This window comes from Dipteris shenzhenensis, chromosome 9, assembly GCF_047967505.1.
Source record: "Dipteris shenzhenensis isolate YYH24624 ecotype China chromosome 9, Dip_SZ_1.0, whole genome shotgun sequence".
Taxonomy (NCBI): domain Eukaryota; kingdom Viridiplantae; phylum Streptophyta; class Polypodiopsida; order Gleicheniales; family Dipteridaceae; genus Dipteris; species Dipteris shenzhenensis.
Genome location: NC_141604.1, coordinates 9,288,189 through 9,305,533, shown reverse-complemented (window position 1 = coordinate 9,305,533; position 17,345 = coordinate 9,288,189).

The following is a 17,345-nucleotide window of genomic DNA, read 5'->3' as shown; positions in this document are numbered from 1 at the left end:
AAGACAACATGGCATTCATGAAAGGCACTATGAGGGAACAAGGGACAACTTCAAAGAGGAGAAGGAGAGATAAGTTGTATTCCAATGTGTGCAACCAACAAATGAAGACCAAAGTCAACCATTTGGCCTTTTATATATGTCACATTTTGAAAGGAGGGACAACCCTGATCTCTTTATACCACTCTCTTTCCTCATTCTTTACAATCAATTTGGGCCTATTTGGCTCCAAGGCACAATCCTAGCTCTACAGACTTGCCACTATCCATCAACTGGCATCACTAAATGATGTGGTTAACACCAATCTTTGCTAGTGGTTTTGCAAGCTCCCAAGTCTAAGATTAGAAGCAATTCACCAAATCCAACTAGTCTATAGTCATAGGATATTTAAGTCTTGAGTCCAAGCTAGAATGGGCTTTCTCCCCTTGCTTTGTCACTTGTTTAAGTGGAGTAGGCTAGACAAGGTTGAGTCTTGATACTCTTAGTCAATGTCATGCCTCATGCTAAGGTGAGAGAGAGTGAGTGAGACTAAGTCACACACTAGTTGTTGCATGAGCACATTGCAGCTATGACTGTTTGTATTAGATCATACCTATGTTAACACAAGTATTAGGTTTGGTATCTTGGATTGCATTGATGTCTTGCAATGCTCATATTTTGTTGTGCATGCTCATCTATCCATCTCCACACAGTTTTGTCCACATAGCACAAATACCCATAGTAGAGAGGATGTCTAAATCTTACATCCAAGTACCAAGGAGGTCTTACATACCAAGCATACCTTGAAGTGCAAGAGAGGTAATATTCTACCCAAGTTCTACTTCTGACCAAGAACCTAGAACCTCGAACCTACACTAACTGCCAAGTGCACTAGGTACACTAGTCAACCGAGGGTGAGGAGAAAATATTATCAACATTTGGTGATCCTATTGTGGGATTGACATGCTGAAAGAACAAGTGGAGAACTAAGTGGATTGATCATAGCAATCCATAGAATTTATTGCACAAGACTTGAGGGTAGCAATTCATGTTAACATGCAATGAACTACAAGGTTGGCTAAATTAACATGTTACTATACAAGATACATCCACGTGTTTGAGGATGATTTGTGGTGTTTGAAGACCTATCTAATGGTTAGTGTTTTTATATACAAGTATTCCTAGGCAAAACATAGTATTCTTCAGCATTTGACCGATGTTTAAAACTTGCTCAGACAGGCACCACCAACAATATATGACCAAGAGAGAAGAAAACATGTGTCAAGGGAAAAGGTGTTAGCAAAATTTGGCTATGGAAACTAAAATGGAATCAAAACCAAGAATAGACAATCAATCGTGCTGAGTGGAAGTAGCAGAGGCCGCCCAGTAGTGAGAGCTCAAGGATGGAAAAGGCTTGGCCATGCACACAACAAGGTGGCATATAACTACTACACAGACACCAGGAGTGAGCCAACCCTCATCCGAGACAAACCAAGGGGCTTGTGATGGGAGAGTCCTTGAGGTAGTGGCATATCAAGATTTCAAGAATTTGTCCACAAAAAGCCAAGATTTTAACTCATTTGAGAAGTTCATTTGTGATTCAAGCCGTGAGCATGGCTATGAACTTGTGGAGCATGCATCAAGTCCTAAGTCAACCTGAGCCTTAAAACTAAAACTAAGATGAACGATACTAGACCATGCAATGGAGGTGGACTAGGAACCAAGCTATGGATGGATGCCAACTAGGCTAGGTGTACCAACAAGACTAGCACTGATGGGTAGATGAGTCCAATTGGAAGACATATAGATATATTGGAACTAAGAAAGCACTTGTGAGTGTTTGTTGACACAATGGTTGAGTACTAGCTCACATGGACCAAGTGGATAGTGGACACCCAGCTGCAATACATCACTGCAATACGTCATTGAGCTGATATAACTCAAATACTGAGTCCTAGTGGTATAACCACGTCCAAAATGTCCCATACTTGGTCTTAGAGTTGGAGCAAGACAACCACAACCAAAAAGTCCCACACCTATTGGCCCTAGGGTTGGGGGGGGGCAACCAAGACCATGACCTCTCAACCTAGTGGATCTTAACAAAGTTGACTGGCACTAGTGAAACCAAAAAATTTTGAGCCAATTCCCATCAAATTGAAGGCTACACAACCTATGAAAGTGACAATCACAGCCAAAAAGTCCCACACCTATTGGTTCTAGGTGTCACGACACGATTTTGTAGCCTAGAATGTATTTAGTCTAGCATGATCAAATGTAATAATTAGAAGGTAGGCTAGGTAGGTTTAAATGGCTAAATGCCATATGGATAATGTATTGGATATGTTAATTGATATGGAATAAATGGTGCACTCATGCATGTAGGTCCTAGGATAGGAATGGGTAGGAATGCATGGGTGTGCATTAATAAATGATAGGCAAAGTGTCATGGGCTAAGGGTAGAATAATGGGGTATGCCCAAGGGATGGATCCCAAGAGGCATGAGAGGTTGTGACCTCTCATATGTATGGAATGTTTGCATGAGGCATTATGCATTCATATATGTGGTTTGTGGATTGCATGAGCATTCTAGTAGTTGTTAATAGCAAAAGTACACTCATGTGGGCACTCCTTCCACCCCATTTGGAAGGCCAATGCTTCTCAATTTTTGCATCATTCTCCACACATGTGCATCCTCCAACCGGTATGTGATAAGTGGTATTAGAGCAATGATCCTCTGACTGTGTGGACTTGCCATGAGGAAGCTATAGTAGACATTGTCATCATCATGATGTCATCGAATCTTGAAGAACTTACCCAGGGGGCTTCTTGATCATCTTATTCTCTGCAGTTAATTTTGGATTCCTGTGAAAAATAAAATGAGAGAAGAAACTAAGCAGGAAATGAGCCGTAGAAATTGGTGGGGAATCGTCTTTTCATGAATCATGAATTCAAAGTCAGGCTGCCTCACTTTGCACAAAATTAATGGAAAGTGTGTGCCAACAAAGCGAGCCGCCATTCAAATTACTAGTCCCTATCCCAACCACCGCATTGAATCTGAGTCTCTGACTCATGTGTAATAAGGCCTAAGTAAGACCTTGTATAGGCCTTTTGGAAGGCCTCAAGTAAGGCCTTGGCACAGGCCGTGTGTTGCGTGGTGCACGATGCCCCAAATCACGTGTGAGCCATGCTGTAAATCGTGGCCACCTGTCATTGCCATGTGGCTTAGCCTCTGTCGCTGCCTGCCAGCCTACCTCTCTCTTGAAGCCGCCACGTGTCGATGTGGCCAGCCACCTCTGCCACTTTCGCCTCCTCATCCGCCATCGACTTCCACCTCTGCCCATCGCATCTGACCCCTCTACCCCTCTGTTGCCTCCTATAACCACCACCCACTAGTTGCCTCTGCAGTCCCGCATGCCACCATGTGTCGCCCCACCGCCAGCACTGCATCCTCTATAGCCAACTAGTTCTGCAACCCCCCCCCTTGCCGCCGTCAGCATTAACTCCCCCCCCCTTCATCATTACATGTATTTTGAAGACCCCCCCCCCTCTCCCCTTTCTCTAAGTACCCTTGCATTTTTCTCCCCCCTTGCATTTTCAAAAAAAAAAGAAGATTTCCCCTTACTTTCTCTAAGTCCCCCTTTCTTTCCCCCTTAGTTCTCTCTAATTCTCCTTTGTCCCCTTCTTCCCCTTAACTTGCCTTTTTTTTTTTTAAAATCTAATGAGAGAGAAACAAAAGGGAGGACATTAATTAGGGCGTAACAAGAAAGAAGTGTGGTCGCTTCATATTTAGTAAGAAGAAGAAAAAGAATAGTTACATTATTCGAGATACAAAATAAAGGAAATATCAAAGAAAATAAAAAGAATTGGGATTTGAAAAATAATAATAATAAGAGAAATAGAAAGAAAAAGACCATTTAAAAAGGGCAATGAAGTGGTGATAAAGGAGGAGGCAACATTGGACAATGAGGTAGTGGTGACGATATAGGAAGGGCAAAGAAGTAATTTGTAGGATGTACAACTTAGGAAAGATTATGAGAACATAAAATCAAGGGGTAAAATAAATGAAGCATGGTTGCTTCACAATTAGCAAGGAGGGGACTACTACAAAACACTATTAAAAGTTGGAGGAAACTCGAATGAAGGCTACAAAAGTGACTCGTCATCTAGAAAAGAATGGAATACACAATTGCATGATGATGACAAGGGTCAAAGGATTGATCTATTTAAACTTAAGATGAGCATTTAGGATAATGAATTAATAATGCATTTGCATGTAGGATAATGAAGTAATAAATGCATCTGCATGTAAGATCATACAGTAGAAATTTTAAAAAAACTCAAGAATTGAGCACATGCACAACTATTACCTTGGAAATGTACACAATGGTATCGTACAAATACGTTGGGCAAGCTGAGCTTTGGAAGGCATCTATGGTGCTAAGAGTCTTGAAGTTAAAGTACTAGAGATGGTTAAGTCATTCTCTTAAGTTGGGTTGATGAGCCAAGGTAGTACTTGGGCTCTTCCCAAGCAAGAGGGTGCTATACATGGTAAGCGCTTAGTAAGGTCTAGTGACCTTAGGTTTGGTGACCTTAGAGAGATCTCAAGTAATTGGTAAGTCATGGACGCATGACTATGGGTGGATCCATAATTAGACCTGGTGGTCTAGAATGAGTACTCAAGTAAGATCTGGTGATCTTGATCTTGTAAGTTAGGCCTATCTTGTAAGTTTTGGGTCTAATCAACCTAAAACTAATGGTTCCAAGCTGGTCACTTAGAACTTGGACCAATGCATGCATATGAGAGAGATAAATTAGGAAATGGTATCTTATTGGAAAGGAAAAGTAGAACGGAAAGGGATTCCTACTAACCCTAATGGGGATAAAGTTAAATGATATCTTATTGGAAAGGAAAAGTAGAACGGAAAGGGATTCCTACTAACCCTAGGGTTGGAGGGGGGCAACCAAGGCCATGACCTCTCAACCTAGTGGATCTTAACAAAGTTGACGTGGCATTAGTGAGACCAAAGATTTTTGAGCCAGTGCCCATCAAATCGAAGGCTACACAACCTATGAAAGTGAAGATTTAGAACTTCAAGTGTGCAAAGGATGAAGATCCTTATAGTCATTTGTAGAATTTCCTACAAGTTTATCATATCAATGGCACCATGACCAAGGAGGATTATATGAACTTCTTCCCTTGTACTTTGGCAAAGATAGCTTAATAGCGGTTCAACCAATTTCCAATTGTTTACTATGTGGATTGGCAATAGCAGATATTTGATGCTTTTCTTAGAAGTTTCAGATAGGAAATTAATGAGGAGGATGTCTGTACCAAGATCAATGAATTGAAGAAATAAAACAATGAATATTTTATCTTATGAATGTGGGCACTCATCAATCATCTGAGCAACCACTAGATGACAAGTCTCTTTGCATTTAATGATGCAAAATTGTGGAGATCCTAGGTTGCACCGAGGTGGACTTGCATTCCTCTAAAATAGTCAACCCAATAAAGACTTATGAAGGTTTATATCATGCGGTAGCCATAGAGAAGATGGACCTACCAGTTCTAAATCCAAGAAGAAGGATGATGAAAGTAATGAAGAGGATGCCTTGCTTAAGAAAGATAAGCTAGAGTCCAAGCTTAAGAATTCCTTGAAGGAATTGGGTATCCTAGGAAAACTTGGTCCAAATGAGAAGTGGTGCAACAAGTGTTCTTAGCAAGGACACACAAAAGATGAACCAAGTATTGTAACACTCATACCAAGTTTGGGCATGATAATTCTGAGTGTTGGTACAACAAAAAGCACACCGTGGATGTAAATAGGTGACACAAGGTACCAAGCCCAAGGATGGGCACCCACCGAGGCCCGTGAGCAAGGCAAAGGCAAAGGTAAGAATGACAAAAGGATAAACCATGGACCACCATAGATTTGATGCTACTTCTATGGAGAACACGGTTCATACTAATGCTCATTGCAAATTATGGTTGGAGCACATCATTTTGCTCAAAAGTAGCACAGAAAGGAGGGGAATCTAACCCAAGTGCCAAACTGTTTCGGTATAAGTAGCAAACTCAGTTAAGGCCAATGTAGTTACTCAGTCCCAAGGCCCAGTGGAGGGTATCAAGAACGGTCCACCATAAACCAAAGGTTTTGACTAGAAGGATAAAAGACAAGTGGTAGCCAAGCTTGCCAAGAAGCTAAAAGGAAAGGCACTAGTAGTGGAATTGTCACCAGATCCACACTTGGTTCTACAACTGACTGAGCCAAGTAAAGCTTCATCAAGCAAGCCTTAGACCAACCCAAGTACCATCAATTACTCAAGTTTAGAGATGATCCAAGCATGGAAAACCTTCCCTAACAAGAAGATCAGCCTTACAATGGCTTCACATTGATTAGAGTTCTCTTGTCGAGCACAGAGGCTGAGTACAGGGGTGCAGCAATGGCTGCATGTGAGGTAGCTTGGTTGCATAAGCTACTTTATGATATGCATCAGTCTACAGATGGGCTAGTTCTCATTTATTGTGACAACATGAGCAGTATACACTTGGCAAATAACCCAGTCTATCATGCTAGAACAAAGCACATTGAGGTGCATTATCACTATGTGCAGGAGAAGGTTCTAGTAGGTTTTATTGATCTAGTTTATGTCAGCACAAAGGATCAGGTAGCTGACATATTCACGAAGCCATTGGGTGCAGAGAAGTTGCGCAAGTTCAGAGACCTACTTGGTGTGTAGGAATTGGGATTAAGCTCAAGGGGGAGTGTTGAAATATCGAGCTCCACTCGTGATATGCCAAGGTGACCATTGTGCATTTATGTCACTGACTTGTTAGTTGCAAATGCGGTTGGTACACCACCCATGAATAATAGCTAGATGACAGCTATATTTATGTACTCTAGTTAGTGGCTCAGTTAGTATGCCACCTTAGTTAGCTAAGTTTGGTTTGAGACCCACATATAGGGTTCACCTATGTGGGGGTTAAAGGTCACTGTGCCTTTACGCCAGTTATGTACAATACTCAAACACATATATAAATGAATGAAAAAGAAGATTAGGGTGGTTCTGCACCCACCAAAACTTGTGTGGCTCTTTGTCTCCCTCTCTCTCTCTCTCTCCTTCTTCCGTTCTTGCTTCCGTTGAGAGCACTCTCAACTAGTATCAGAGCTCGGGTGATTTAGCTGAGCATGCGTGAATGCTTGAAGCTCAGCAGCTCTGTGGGAGGAAGGAGAAGCTCTGTGGGAAGCTTTGTGAGTGACTTTACTTGCATCCGAGTGTGCAGAGACCTTGGAGAAACCTTTGGAAAAGTCACTTTGGCTTTGCAAAGTGGTTTTGAGAGCCTGTTAAGTGGTTTCAAAGAAAAAGTCGTTTTTTGAGCTTTTCCCTGTTCCGTTCGATGACAGAGACTCCATATTGACTTGTAGAGGCAACTATTGCTTGCTTTTGGTGTCCACTTCACTTCAGGAGCTTGGAAACACCTTCATTCTTGAATCTGGGATCATTTCATTGGATTTCTGACTCACTGTGTCAGTTCCTGCGTTTTTTGCCCGAGTGTTGGAACTCAAGTTTGGAGCAACCATTTGCAGATCTGTCAGTTCCGGTGGACTCAGGAGGTCCTAAAACTTCTATGTTGCTCATCATTTGCACTCCGGTGGAGTTTACAGATAGCTCTGTTTCAAAAAACGTTTTTCAGTCCGTGTGTTGGACCCAGTGATTGAGACCACGGTTTCCAAAACTGTCTGTCCCATTGCGTTCCAGACGCTCAAAAACCCCTACCTATCAGTTCTTGTGTGATTCGGTGAAGTATTTTCAGAGTTATGAATCTCTGTGTATTCGATTTCGTCTCTCTGTTATGCATTTTTCATTCTAAGGTTTTGAAAACTTAGATTTATGCCACATGGCAGTGGATAAGTGTTGACTCCCATTTCTCACTCATCGGTTGGGTTTTTGGAGTTTTGGCAGAAGAGAGATATTTGCAAATTTTCTTACTGAGTCCGATTATGCAATGGCGCCCATGTTTTGAAGCATCTCAGGTTCTATTTTCAGTAGCGCTCATTACCGTGGGACTATGATTTCTTGAGCATACCTTATGCAGATCACTCTAGTTGCAGTTTGAGCAGTGTGCGCTCATTCGTGGTATGCATTGGGTTGCAATGGATGATTTATAGGCCATTTGGATGCATTGCGGTCCTTGTTGGATGCGCTGATAGGCCCAAATTGCCTTGTGGGATGCTATTTTTTTATGGACGCTTTGCACATGGATGCTATTTTATGCTGAGGGACAGCTTTGACACATTGTTGGTGATGCACTGATAGTGCTATGCTCTCTTGGATGAGATATAATTGATGCATATGCTAGTGGACGGTGTTTATGCTTGAGTCATTTGGAACTTATTGGCATTTTCTTTTGGGCCAGATTTGCTCATATGGATGCATAGTATATGCACATGAGTCAGATGCATCTTTTGATGCTTTGAGCTTTGAGTTTTTTGTGATATTTCAGTCTATTGTGGCATACACATTGGGTGCACCTGGTATTTGGTGTGATTCTCTCTTGCAAGGACTAGCATTTGGGATTTTGTTTCATTTGCATCATGGCATCCTCTTCCATGCCTGAAAAGGAGATTTTCAGCATTAAAAAGTTTGATGGGACAAACTTTTCTTTGTGGAAAGAACAAATAAGGGATGTGCTTATTCAAAAGAAGCAGATTAAACCCTTGGCAGGGATTGAAGCTAAGCCTGCAAATATGTCTGAGGATGATTGGAATGAGTTGGATGCATTAGCAAAGTCTACTATTAGACTTCATCTTGCAGAGTCAGTTTATTTCACAGTAGTAAATGAGCAGACTACGGAAGGTTTGTGGAAGAAACTGTGTGCCACTTATGAGAAGGAAACTGCCTCTAATAAAGTTGACCTCATGAAGAGGTTGTTTGAGCTACAGATGAAGGAAGGGGTCTCCATTGCTTCTCACTTGAATGAATTCAATATTATTTTCAGCCAACTTCAGGCTCAAAAAATGAATTTTGATGCGGAGACTAAGGCAATATTTCTCTTATGTTCATTGCCATCCTCATGGGATACCTTCCGTACAGCTGTCAGTAACTCTACACCTGGTGGAGTACTGAAATTTGATGATGTTGTGGGTAGCTTGTTGGCCGAGGAGATTAGACGGAAGTCTATGGATGGCAACAAGCAGGATGCAGCCTTAAATGTGGAAAGGGGCAGATCACAGTTCAGGGGGAAGTCCCAAGAAAGAGGAAAGTCTCTTAGCAAATCCAAGGCATGGAACATTGAGTGTTACCATTGTGGCAAGAAGGGCCATATGAAAAAGGATTGCTACAAGCTGAAAAGAGGGCAAAAGGATAAGAAAAAAAATGCAAATTGGGGTGCAAATCAAAAGGAAGAGAGTCCAAGGGAGGACAAAGGAAAAGTGAAGATCGAGGAGATCAATGCAGTCACACATGATAGTGACAATGATGTTCTCTTCATGTCTAGTTTATCTACAGAGTTGCTTACCACTTCAGATGATGCATATTTCCAGGATTGGATTTTGGATTCTGGTGCTTCATTCCATGTTACTCCCCATAGGGAATGGTTCTCTACTTATGATAGTGGAAAGACAGGTTGTGTGCATCTTGGAAATGACTATGCATGTGACATAGTGGGAGCAGGTGACATAAAGTTTTCTTTTGCATTCATTGATGATGCAACTAGGAAAGTGTGGGCTTATGCTATAGCTCGGAAGAGTGATGTGTTCCAGGTATTTCAGAAATGGCTGGCCTTGGTTGAGAATCAGTTAGGTAGAACGCTTAAATGCCTACGGACTGACAATGGTGGAGAGTATCTCTCTCATGACTTTCAGCATTTCTGTGATACACGTGGGATTAAGAGGGAGCTCACATCCCCTCGTACTCCAGAGCAAAATCCAGTTGCAAAAAAGATGAACCGTACCATTCAAGAAAGGTTGCAATGCATGCTTTCCAATGCGAGTCTTTCTGGTGGTTTTTGGGCTGAGGCAATGAAGACTGCAGTGCATGTGATCAATAGATCACCTAGTAAGAGTTTGGATGGTGGTATTCCTGAAGAGGCATGGAGTGGCAAGAAGCCCTCTTACTCTCATTTGCGTATATTTGGGTGTGAGGCATATGCACATGTGCCAAAAGAACTTCGAAAGAAGCTAGATCCTAAGTCTAGGAAATGCATCTTTCTCGATTATGGTGAAAGTGGAGAGATGGGCTATCGTCTCTGGGATCCAGAAGCAAAGAAGATCATACGCAGCCGTGATGTGGTCTTCAATGAGAAGAAGATGCATAAGGCACCCATGAGGGATGTGGAAATGAGGAGAATCACTTTCTAGGATGTGAATCCACCTGCATATGTTGATAGACAGCAAGCTGTCCATGCACCAAATATGCAAGAAATGGTACAACCAAGTACTCCCATAGGTATACAATCAAGGGTAGATGATGGAGCATCTATTGGTGGAAATGATGAGCCAAATGTGGCTGATATGCAAGTGGGACAGCAAGCTGAAATGCCCTTGAGAAGATCATCTAGATTGTCTAGACCGCCTGATAGGTTTGTTCCAGGGGTAGACTATGTGATGCTTACTGATTGCGGGGAGCCTTCTTGCTATAGAGAGGCTATGATGCGTGAGGATCAACGCAAGTGGGAGTATGCTATGCAATCAGAGATGAGTTCAATTATGAAGAATAAGACTTGGGACTTGGTTTCTTTGCCACATGGAAAGAAAGCATTGCCATGTAAATGGGCCTACAAAATGAAGGTCATAGGTGATGATGTGCCTAGGTACAAGGCCCGTTTGGTTGCTAAAGGGTTCAAGCAAGAGAAGGGTGTGGACTTTGATGAGATATTCTCTCCAGTTGTGAAGATGACCACACTTAGATGCATGCTTGGACTAGTGGCAGCAGAGGATATGGAGCTTATGCAGATGGATGTCAAGACAGCTTTCTTGCATGGGGATTTGCATGAGGAAATTTACATGGTGCAGCCGGAAGGCTTTGAAGAAAAGGGAAAAGAGCATTTAGTTTGCAAGCTGAAGAAGAGTCTCTATGGTCTTAAGCAAGCACCTAGAGAATGGTATCAGAAGTTTGATGCTTTCATTCGGTCCCAGGGTTTTAGAAGGAGTGAAATTGATCACTGCCTCTACACTAAAAGGGCTAAGGATAATAGCCTGATAATCCTGGCACTATATGTGGATGATATGCTATTGACTAGCAAGAATACTTATGAGCTAGATGCATTAAAGGCCAAGTTGCATGAGGCCTTTGATATGAAGGATTTGGGACTTGCAGGTCATATTCTTGGTATGCGCATCACGCGTGATCGGAGTAGGAAACTCCTTTGGCTTTTACAAAAAGAGTATGTTACAAAAGTATTGCAGCGTCTCAATATGGAGGGGGGGAAGGCAGTGAGTAATCCATTGCCTCCATATGTGAAACTGAGTCATACAGATAGTCCCAAATCAGAAGAGGAGAGGGCCATGATGGCTAAGGTTCCTTATGCATCAGCGGTTGGGAGTCTTATGTATGCTATGATAGCTACTAAACCAGACATTGCATTTGCAGTGGGAGTTGTTAGCAGGTATATGGCTAATCCAGGAAAGAGGCATTGGGAGGCAGTTAAGTGCATCATGAGGTACATGAAGGGTACCAAGGAGATGTGCATTTGCTTTGGTAAAGGAGACATGCGTGTACTTGGGTACACAGATTCAGACTATGCAGGGCATGTGGATAGTAGGAGATCCACTTCTGGTTATGTGTTCACCTTTGCAGTTGGTGCAGTGTCGTGGATGTCTCGTGCACAAAAGTGCATTGCTTTGTCTACCACAGAGGCTGAGTATGTTGCAGCCACAGAGGGTTGCAAGGAGGCTATATGGCTTGATCGGCTAGTGGGAGATTTGGGGATTCATACAAGTGTACCGACATTGCATAGTGATTCCATGAGTGCTATTCAGCTAGCACGGAATCCGGTCTTTCATGCAAAGACCAAACACATTGAGGTCAGGTACTATTTCATCAGGGAGGTACTTGAGGACAAGCGCATAGAGCTTGTCAAGGTTTATACAGATGATAACCCTGCAGATATGCTGACGAAGAGTCTACCTAGTCAGCGGTTTGAGTATTGTCGTGTATTGATGGGCATTGGATAGTATGCTCACTGGTTGTTCTCCCTTAAAGGCACATTGTCCTTTAAGTGGGAGGTTGTGGGGGTTAAAGGTCACTGTGCCTTTACCCCAGTTATGTACAATACTCAAACACATATATAAATGAATGAAAAAGAAGATTAGGGTGGTTCTGCACCCACCAAAACTTGTGTGGCTCTCTGTCTCCCTCTCTCTCTCTCTCTCCTTCTTCCGTTCTTGCTTCTGTTGAGAGCACTCTCAACCTATTATTTTATACTTAGAGTTCTTTTGGCTTTCACAACTAAGAAGAGGAAAACTATTTTCAGCCTCCACCTTTGTGTATATTCCCCCATTGTGTATGTGAGAAAGCTGCAAGTGAGACTCCTTCCTTCTCTCCCACTCTCTTCACACCTGAGATGTGGGATCTAAGGGTTGTCGTAATTAAGAGTGAGATTGTCACATTTCCTTTGGCGTGCCTAGTAAAATTTTCACTTGTTAGAATACTATTCAAGTTCTTAATATAGATGGTAGGGTCATTGCTTAGGGCCGGGAAGACAACCCTACTATTGTCATGGAGTCCATCTCACATGAATGCACTATTTGATTATAGGCAAGAAGATGGGCAAGGATTGGAGTGGCTACATGTTGGGATGGATGTTTATATTCGGTGGTACCACCTTTGTGAAACTATGCAACCATTGATGCACTTCGTTGTTCACATAATTTTTTCTCATCATGTGATGGAGGCCAAGAGGATTGCAAGCCAAGTGTAACCCACCCTCCACCAATTGGGGTGTGCCTCAATAGTGAAGCTCACATGGGAACATGCTTTTGAACTCATTGTGTAGCCACATGGCATGAGTCTTTATCCTAGTATCATCTTAAGGTTAGGTCAAAAGCATGTTCTAAAGGGGTAATGATTATGGTGGGAAATTGGAAACATGGGAAAAAGTAATATTTCCGACCATTTCTAGACTTTCCTATGATGTGGACATCTTTGCATGTCCTGAGGAGGAGGCTCTCACTCTTTTCCCACAAATACTTGGAGGAAAGGTGGGAAATTACAAGCTGTCACCAAATTCCAAAAAAACAAGGTGAATGATATATCTATCATTCATTAGGCCTACTTATGCCTAAATGAAATGCCTGGAGAGCGCACGAGGGTGAAAAGGAAAGAGTGTGTAAAGGGCCTTATGTCATGGAGGGAAAAAAGAGGGGAAATAGCGATTTTTATATATAATTTATTTATTTATTTGTCTATTTCCATAAATAAATAAATATATGCAAACAAAAAAAGTAAAATTTTAATATTTAATTATAAATAAATATATAAATATATAATATATAAGAAGGATGAGAGAGAGAGAGAGAGAGAGAGAGAGAGTCTATATATATATATATATATCAATATTAAATTTTTACTATTTTCTTCTTCTCCCTTTCTCTCACACACTCTCTCTGACCTCTCGTTTCTCTCTCTAATATAATATATATAATTTAATTGTGTATATATAAGTAGGGAGGAGAAGAGAGAGAGAGAGAAACGAGAGGTCAGAGAGAGTGTGTGAGAGAGAGGGAGAGTGTGTGAGAGAGAGGGGGAAGAAGAAAATAGTAAAAATTTAATATTGAATGTTGAAACCTTAAAACCTACTCTTCTTTTACAAAATCCTCTTGAACTCCCTCAGGCTTCTCAGTCTCCTTCCCTTTTAATGTTTCTTATCCTCCTTTTCTTTTGAACACTTCTTTCCTCCTTATGAGTGGATGACAAACATCCAAGAATATCAATTCTAGAAAACTTCCCTCTATCAATGCTTCCTCCACCCTCAACCTTACTGGGTATGTACTTACAATATCCAAGAATATCAATTCTAGAAAGCTTCCCTCTATCAATGCTTCCTCCACCCTCTATCAAACTTTCATTAATGAAGTATAGGAAAAGACATCTCCCAAGGTGTTCCCATAGAACCTAAATTTTCCTTCTCAGTTTCTTCCTTTACCTCACAACAATATGCTCCCTACTTCAACTTGCTACAAAAACTTTCTAATTGAATAGATGTTCTACAAACTCGCTTTGTAACAATATGCTTCTTACTTAAACTTGCTACAAACCTACAAAACCTGTTCCTAACAATAGAATCATAATTGAATAGATTTTGTACAAATTTGCAAGGGAGGCCCCTTGGGGAGAATCTTTGAATGCCACTACATATGGTGCTAACACGAAGGCCATGTAATCCACAATGGATTCAAAAAACATCCCTATACAGTGTGGAGATTTCCATGAACCTTCTTGCAAATGTCCCTAAACAACACTTCTTATCTCTCCACAAAGGACTTTTGAGAGAGAAAGAAAAAATACAATCATCAACTCAACTTCACCCATGCCCTAGCCAAAGGGATGTTGACAAAGTCAAATTGTCTTGCCTTTCTCCCAGTCGCACTGCAATATAATTTGAGCTATATATCATGCATAAATGTGGAGATTGTAATGGCCATTTCACCAAAATTTTGAAGTAGTGTGTGATAGGCATGGCAACTCTATTCATCCCTCAACTCATCTCAGTGATGGAGATTTAGAGGCATTTCAAGCTGTGGCACTAGAGATTTTCTTTTCTGAAGGCAATCTTGGGCAAGGAGCAAGGGAAGGCTCAATCGATGGCAATGGTGGAGGTTGTTCCTGAATGGCAAGGGCTGATGAAGTCTTGAACATCAGGTTTCATGAGAGACCAAGTAGTGTGGTACTGAGCACCTGGTAGTGACAATAAACTAGGGGAAGAATTTGAAGTAGATGATGGGAAATATTGATGCATTTTGCAAGCTGATGTGGTGAGAAGCATTCTTGGCAAGGAAACCATGATGATATCTAAACCTTTTTGCTTCTTTTTCCTTTGCTCAATCAAAAATTCTCCTCACACTTTGCAATTCATGCGCGATTTGTAACGAGATGTTGCTAATGGCAACCAATAAAGCACCCTTTTTTGTTGGGTGAAAGGTGGGCTACCTAGTCTACTCTCAATCTTCGGGCAAATTTACAAAAAATAGTATGAGGCTTTATGCTATTCATGTTTGGGCATACTTTAGCTTTTACAATTTGTGTTATGGGAGCTTGAACAATTGGCCGCCTATGTTGTCAAAGGTGGGAATATATGGCTCCACATTCTACACATGAGCATCAAAAGGGGGCAATCAAGATAAGTAGAGGAGAAGTCTGGCAAGGCTAGATGAGGCAATTTGGTTGAGGAGGAGCCTAGGTGTTATGGTCTATGAGATGCTGGGATGATGAGTGGTCCAAAGGAGAGGCAATGCCATAGCTCAGTGCAGGGCAAAATCTTTGTTACAAAGGTTAGATTTTTCATTTTGGAGGTAAAAATAGGGGTACATAATCAATTGAGGTTGTTTGAAATGGCTCGGTTTTTCCATGTGTCACTTGATTGGAGATGTGAAGAACGTATTGAAGTAGATCAATACACACACACACACACACAAGATATAAGGTATATATTATATATATAATATAACTTTTTATGTAATTTTCATTTCTTTTTGTAGGCCAGAGAGAGAGAGAGAGAGAGAGAGAGAAGCGATATATATATATATATATATATATATATATGTATGTATGTATGTATGTATGTATGTATGTATGTATGTGTGGAAGTGAGGAGGTTAATCTTAAGAGAGAGAGTTTTGTATGTTTGTGTGCGTGTTGGTATGTATTTATATGTTTTTCATAAATTTTATTAAAAACGTTTGACATTTATAAATGAAGCCTTAAATTTTAGTAAACGCAATCTATGATTGCAACCTTGAGACCCAGCGGAGTGGGTCTCTAGCCCATCGTAAACAGGTCAGGTTACTCGTAATTTGAAATCTGCACACACACACACACAGAGGGTGTTTAGCAAATAGCAGCTTGCATTTATAGTATATGCACTCTACTAATCTACTAAATTAAGAGAAAGACCAATAGGGAAGAAAAATTTACCTTTGAGCAATCAAGAATTTGGAGGTCTCAAGATGAGGATTGCAATTCAATTGTCTATGCTGGACTTTACCTTTGAGCAATCTAGAATGTCAAGGTCTCAAGATGAGGATTGTAATTCAATCGTTTGCATAGCAAAAAACAATTAGTTAGAACTCATGTAGCTTCTCTAGATCTTTCACTCTACAAGCCTAGCTAGGGATGATTTGACCTCACAACTTCTAAACATGAAAGAGTGCACACCCTAGTTTAATGCATGCAAGCTATTCAACAATTCAAGCTCTACCACATTTAGTTGACTTTTTTTTTTTAAAAACCCATACAATAAAATAAGTCAAACCAATAATAGTTTTAGTATACATGAAAATACTAAATACGCAATTACTTTGTCACAACTCAAAACTAGAATACCATTTTTGCATGCAAAGAGTCCAACAATTCAAGCCAAATAATTCAAACTTGGGACATGACGTTACCTTGTCACCTCCATAGCAATGACATTGTGATTGTTGGAGTTGGGTCAAGATTTTAAGTGCTTTCTCTTTGAGCTTGTCAAGTTGAGCCACAAGAGGTTCCGCTAGCTTCTATTGTCCCTCTCCTAATTGCTTCTACCACCCCCTAGACTTACTCCTATGTTTCCTCTAGAGCTTTCTTTCACCTTGCAGTCCCTTCTAATGCATTGTTCATGGCTACATTCTCCTCTTGAGCCACATTTTGTAGGCTCTTTATTTTATCCTCCCGCTCATAAATGGCTTGCGATGTATTCTGGATGCCTTTTAGTTCTTATCTCTTCTAACCTTTGTTGGAGCTTCTATGACTACTAAAAAGCATGGTTTAGATGTATCCTGGATGCCTTTTAGTTTCTATCTCTTCTTGGTTGAGATGTACCATAGATGGCTTTGGTCTCTATCTCTTCTAACCTTTGTTGGAGCTGCTTGTATGAATACTAGAAAGCGTGGTTGAGAATTTCACCTAATTGCACATCTATGTTGTAGAGTTTCTCTGCCATCCCAATGCGCTAAGACCTTGTTAAGACCTTTAGCTCGTTGATAGCATGCTCGTCTCTAGCTTGAAGGCTTCAATTTGCAATGTAACAAAGACATCTTAATGTTAAGACGTGGGCTGATCTTGTCGATTTTCTAGTTCAAAGTGACATTGGGAATCAGGCAATATTATTCCAGGACGGATCTCAACTAAAGTTGATGGCACATTGATACTACATCAATGGAAAACTCAAG